This window comes from Arachis ipaensis, chromosome B06 (assembly GCF_000816755.2).
Source record: "Arachis ipaensis cultivar K30076 chromosome B06, Araip1.1, whole genome shotgun sequence".
Classification (NCBI taxonomy): Eukaryota; Viridiplantae; Streptophyta; class Magnoliopsida; order Fabales; family Fabaceae; genus Arachis; species Arachis ipaensis.
This window is the reverse complement of record NC_029790.2, coordinates 60,232,288-60,238,933: the sequence shown is the minus strand read 5'-3', so window position 1 is coordinate 60,238,933 and position 6,646 is coordinate 60,232,288. Positions and strand designations below refer to the sequence as shown.

At 35.6% G+C, this 6,646-nt stretch overlaps 1 long non-coding RNA gene across 3 annotated transcripts in view; it reads right to left on the bottom strand.

Moving 5' to 3' along the window:
- Nucleotides 1–3,124, bottom strand: part of LOC107648770 — an 11,624-nt gene extending 8,500 nt beyond the window's left edge. For all 3 annotated transcript variants that reach the window (XR_002348806.1, XR_002348805.1, XR_002348807.1), the window contains exon 1: nt 2,500–3,124. This is a non-coding gene — a long non-coding RNA (uncharacterized LOC107648770). The remainder of the gene's footprint in view (nt 1–2,499) is intronic.

The following is a 6,646-nucleotide window of genomic DNA, read 5'->3' as shown; positions in this document are numbered from 1 at the left end:
GTAAGAATACCACTCCTTCGTGACTACCGGCAGTCGGCACAAAGCCCGACCCCATAATATACGCACAAGGGGAAACAGTGATCTCAGTTCGTGGGCGTCCCCGAGATCAATTCACAAACAAAATAGAGATCTTCAGTTCGTGGGTTATACCCGAGATCAATACACAATAACATAGTGATCTTCAGTTCGTGGGTTATACCCGAGATCAACATACAACAATTCATGGGTTATTCCCGTAATCAATGATTATCAGTCCGTGGGTTTTTCCCGCATATAAAACAAATAACAATCTATAGGTTTCCCCGAGATCAATGATCATTCAGTTCGTGGGTACTTCCCGATTTTAACCAATTATTAATTCGTGGGCTTTTCCCCCGTAGTTAAACAACTAACAGTTCGTGGGGTTTTTCCGCCTTTTATCAATTTTCATTATCCTTTCTAAAACGCAACAATCCACATATCAATTCGTCATTCTCTTTTTCCCTTTGAGTTCTTAACATTTTTCCTTAAATCTTTCTTAACTTTCTCAGGCATTTATCCATAAAAATCTTAACCATCAAGCCAGTCATAATCTCTACTTTAGCAATCTTGACTCAAGCCAACTTTAAAACTATTTTTCAGTTTGGTTTTCTATCGAAAGACTCAAGAAAAATCATTTATTCTAAATTCATTAAACACTTTTCAAAACATAACCTCTCTTTGGAAATAATCGAATAGAACTCTTTCTCAAGTTCACTAACTTCACAAAGACTCAAAAATCATCTCTCTCTTTACTATTCAAATTCAAATATTATAAATTCATCAAACTTCTAAAAAGTAAACCTTTATTTCAAGCTTAAAACATAATTCTTTTCATATTGAATCAATCTCAAAACATAGTTTCTTTCTTAAATAGTTTAATTTTGAAACATAAACCTTTCTCTCGTAAATTGAATTCAAAATAGAATTATTCTTTTCTTAACTAAATAAAACTTAAATAATCATTTTTCCAAATCCAAATCTTCTAAAATAACTTTTCAAATAAAACTTCAGATTTTATAAAATTTTGACAGCACCTCCCCTAAAACTCAGACTTAGCCACCCTTACGGGTTCCCTCTTTCTCAACAATTCAACAATCCTTTCTCAACAATTATCAAATACAAGATTCTCAAGCAACCAGAAAATCCACAATTCGCAATTCTCACATAATCCAACAATCCAGTTTTCATCTCATCATTTCGTAACTAAATTCATAAGTTATAGAATCCTTTCAAATTAAACTCAATCAATTCTCCATCCATTTATCAGCAACTCCCATAACAGATTCTCAATAATTATCTCATCATAATTCAGTTTAAGAACTAACATCCTTTCACCAATTAAAATCAGAATTTCACCCAGTCATCATTTATTTTAAAAGTAAACCAGTCTAACTTTAAAAACTCATAACTAATTTTTTTCCAAAACCATTCTTCAATCAGTCACCAACCAAATCCACTAACGTTACAATATATCAAATAACCAGCACATCATTTAATTCAATATAAATCCGTCAAAGATCAGAATTTCAGTCAATTTGCAACCATCAAGCAAACCAGCCTATGGCAACCAGCTCAACATAATCAAATAACAGGATTCTCAGTAATTCCAAACAATCAGAAAATCGGTAACAGTTACAGCCTCAAATCAAAATCAATATCATCAATTAATCACTTACAACCATGAAACCGGCCACAATCACAGCCAAGTCAGAATCAATAAATCATGACACAGAAAATTAGTCTAACCATTACAAAATTATTTATATACTCTTAAAATTTACTATATTATTTCAGAAAATCAGGTTCTCAAGACAGTTTAATCCTTTAAGTTCTAATCCTTCAATAACCACCAAAATGAATTTTAGCCAGTCAGAAGTCAAATTCACAGCCATTCATATATATTAGATAACTAAAATCAACAGTAAGCACTTATTCTCAATAATTAGAATATAGCCACATCTTAACCAATTTAGCATAATCACCTAAAATCAGAATTTTCAACAATTACATCAAAATCAGAATCTCAACCAATTCATCGCAGAATCAATAATTCAGTCACATTTCACAACCGCATCTAATTTCAATTATAATTCAAAGTAACCACAACCCCATTTCAACCAATTTAGCAATATCACATAAAATCAGAATTGTCAACAAATCCATTAAAATCAGAAAACCAATATCAGTCATAGCATTGACCAATCACAATTCAAACCCAATTCATCAATCATCAACATGTCAGTTTTTCTCAATAAGTAACTCAACATATTTTCAATTCAGTAAGTAACACAAGCTTAATCACCATCCACTACCATATTTAATTCAAATCATAACTCAGAAAAATTGCAATAGCTAACCATTCTCAAACACATTTCAAGTCATTCATGTAAATTAAGAAGTCCTTAACTAATATTAACCATTTGCACTTATCTAATTAACTTTTTAGGCATTCTAAATTAAAAACGTTAAATCCCCTACCTCGACTAGCCGGAATTCGATAATCAAACACAACACAGCCTTCTTTTATTTTTAATTCGCAGTGGCAACAACAACCTTGAACCAAACTAACAGCAGTGCCATTTCTGATCACTTCTCAGCAGCAACAGTGGCATGAACTAATCAATTTAGAACCAGAATAGCACTCTTTACAAGCACCAATGACCTCGGTGGCAGCTGCGGCGGTGCAGAGTAACTCACAGTGATAATTTTGTTTAATACAAATAGTCTCAATGACAGGCTTCACAGTAGAGACAAATTGGGCGACAAGGAAGACTCAAAAACAGGGTAAGTTTACCAAAATAGTGGTAGTTCCAACGGTGGTTTCCGATGGCGATGGCGGCGTGCAACTTCACGGTGGACCACACTCGCAGCAGCAATGATAGTCACAGTGCATCCTCTATCTCACGGTTCTGCCTCCCTTCCTCCACGCCTCTGGTAGCGACGGCCAAGGCTTCAGGGACGACTTCATTCATCACCTCTTCTCTCTCGCATCTTCGGCCTCTCTCACTCTCCTCTGTTCGCAATTCACGGCGGCGATAGAAGCTTTATCGACAGCGACGCAGTAACGGTGAGGGAACACCGATCTCTGACGGCGACGTCATCATAATTCTAAGTTCAATCAATTATTTCTAATTTACATTATAAAATGAACAAGTTAATTATATTTTGTAAAGTACAATTTAAATTCAAATATCAATTTTCTAGATTAAATCATATAAATCTCTATTATTTTTCTATCTCCGAAACTTTAATTTCAATTTATAAAATAACCAATTATAATAAAAATTGTGTATAAATATTAACTAGCTTAAACATAAAGTATTTATAAAAATTAATCTAATAATTTCTAGTAAATTAATTCCTAAGAGTTCAAATTAATAACATAATTCATTCAAAATAGAATTTTATTTAAATTAAATTATACAATTCTTCTTATTTTTCAATTATCAAAATTATATTTTCAATTATACCAAATATCTAATAAAGATTATATAAAAATTCTAATTAATTTAAACTTCAATTATCATGAAACTCTATTTAGTTACCTTTAGCAAAATAATTTTCCTAAAATAAAATTATCAACAAATAAAATAAATCACAAATAACTAATTATTTGATTTTCAAAAACTAGGGTTGTTACAGTAACAGTGCCCAGTGATGTAGGATATAAGACCCCGGGACGCCAAAGGCAATCCTAAGCTCTATATCCATCACAAGATTCAAACTTAAAGCATTCTAAAACAATTAAGCATAATATAAACCTTATCATCAATAAACCGAGTAATCTATCTCAAGGGATTTCTACTCTAACCAAACACCGCTGTCCCACAGCCTTCGCCAACCTATCCTCCATATGATCCCATCGCTACCGCCTTTCGAACCTCCTCAATCCCAGCAGAAAACACAATTAATAACAATAAAAGTAATTCACAAGTAAAAGCATATAAGGCAATTAATTCAGATAGCAATTAGGCATGTTATTCAATTAGGCATACAATTACAAATCGGCAAAGCAAACAAGCAGATAGAAAATACATATGATGAATGCATGCCCTACTGGTTGTGATATCACATTGTCGGTTCAATTGCCAACCCGACACATCTCCATAGAGATGTCGCCCTTCAGATTTCTCATATGGGAACCCCCGGATCACTGTCCAGGTACCAGCGCCTGCACGCCTATAGATCCGAAAGGATGCGAGCGGGATACTCTTGCCTCAGACCTTACATCTCAACGTAAACGGGATTAACCACCATCTTTACGCCGCCCCTGCTACCTTGACAGGCGGGATTAACCACCGTCCCTGCCGGGCGCATAGCATCTCATAATCTCAATAAAAACATTATCTCAGTGGTTTTCAAAAAGCATTTTCAGTATACAGAGATCTATCATCTCAATCCGAGTCCTCGACTCATCTCCACCACTATCCATTCAAAACTCAGTTTCCAATATCAAAAGTTCATCATTCCTCATCTCATATATCAATCATCCTTCACCCAACATCAAATCATTCTCAACACGCCAGAAACCTAGGCCTCCGTTTTCTAATTTATCATTGAACCATGTTCTAGAACCTTTAAGTTTTATCCCATGTTTTAATACTCAAAACTAAGCCCAAAAATCTTAAAATGGTGTTTTAGAAGCTTACAACCTTGTAAGGAAGGTAGAATAGTAGAAAAATAAGCAAAATTTGATAAACAGGACGTGTGCGGCCGTACAGGGGTGTGTGCGTGCGCACGCCCAGGAATTTTAAAATGTGTGCGTACGCACAGGGGTTTGTGCGTACGCACAGGTTACAAAATTTTCAGAATATGTTCACTCGCACAACCTGTGTCAGCGCCCCCAACAGACTGACCTTCCCAACGTGTGCATCCGCACAGACCTGTGCGTCTGCATAGGTTGAAGTTTTTCCTTGGATATGTGCGCACACAAGCTGTGCTAGCACTGCAAACAGAACGCACTCCCCTGCCTGTGCATGTGCACAGGTGTGTGCGACTGCACAGGTCAAAATGCTCGCAGGGTGTGCGTCCGCACAAGTATGTGCGCCCGCACATACCAGAAATCATGGAATTCTGCAACTTTGTAGAATTTCATATTTTTAACACTAACTTTGAATGATCATAACTTCCTCTATAAAATTCTAAATTTCACAAACTTTATATCGATTTAATGGGTTTTCAAAGATCTTTAATTCGAAATAAATTTCAATTAGTTTCAAAAACTGAGGCAAAAGTTATGATCGAGCAAAGTTCACCAAAATCCAGTTTTTACCCAAAATCACAATTTTCTCAATTCCTTTATACAACACAACCAAACCAACTCAAACCATTAAAAAACCCCATTTTTCATCAAAATTGACCTCTTGTGTCATAGTACATCAATCATACCACCTTTTTCCCGCACATTTCATTATCCATACTTCAATATCACATATGCATCATGCTCACCAATCTTCATTATATTACCATCAATTCTCATCATCATATCAATTCACAATTCAAATTAATATTCAACAAAGCTCATTTATCCATATCCATTATATCTAACTTCATCATTTAACCATAACAACAACACCAAATTATTATACTTCATCAACACAAACAATCATCAACAACATAAAATTTTGAACCTATCATATGGGTCACTAGCCTAAGTGTCCATGAATATTATATACTACATAGAGGAAACCGAAACCATACCTTGGCCGATTCCCTTTATGCACCAAAACTTCAATTTAGCCCAAACAAGCTCCCAACCACAAACCAAGCTTTCACTTCCACTCCAATAAGCACAATTAAGTTCCAAAAGCTCCCAAAGCCAAAGTAATCAAACTATATGCATACAAATCACCTCAAATCAACCTAGGGTTCCAATTAAACATAAATTCATAAGGATTTAGTGGCTCTTACCTCTTCCAACCATTTTAGATGTCAAAACCCAAGGCTAAGCAAGGCTTAGGGCAAACCTAAACATCAAAAATCACAAAAACTCATTTAACCCCAAAGCCCTAGGAACCGAAACTTTCAAGAGTGGAACTGAGAAGATTTCGAATTTTTCTTACCAGTTTCTTATATGGGTTTTGTAGAGCTCTTCACGAGGAATGCGTAGCCGCAAACGGTGCGGCGATCGGAGCTCTCTAGCTCAAGATATGGGGGTTGGAAGATTGAGATGAATAGTGCTCAATCTCTTCTCCTCTCCTTCTTTCAATTCTGATGTGTGTGTGTTTAATGAAGGTGAAAAGGGTTCACTTAGTGTTTATATATGTTGGGCTTGGGCCCAACTTGGGCCCCGTCCAACTCATTAGCATTTTTAGCCCGTTTGGCCCAACTTCGGGCCAAACCTTTAAAATTAACGTCCGATTTTTCATTTCTAACATTTTTCTAAGGTTTTTGCTGGTTTTCACTTTTTCTCATGCGGTATTGGGCAGACTTGAACCGGTTCAACCGGTTCAATTGCCGGTTCGCAATTTTTTGCGATTTTTCACAGAAAGCACATTTTCTGACTCAGAAAGACCCACTGAGTCCGAAAATCACCTTTAAATCCTCAATTTCGCACTCTAACTTTTTGAAGTCTAATTTGGACAATTTCACTTAATTAACCGGTTGATTAGTCGCGGTTTTTACA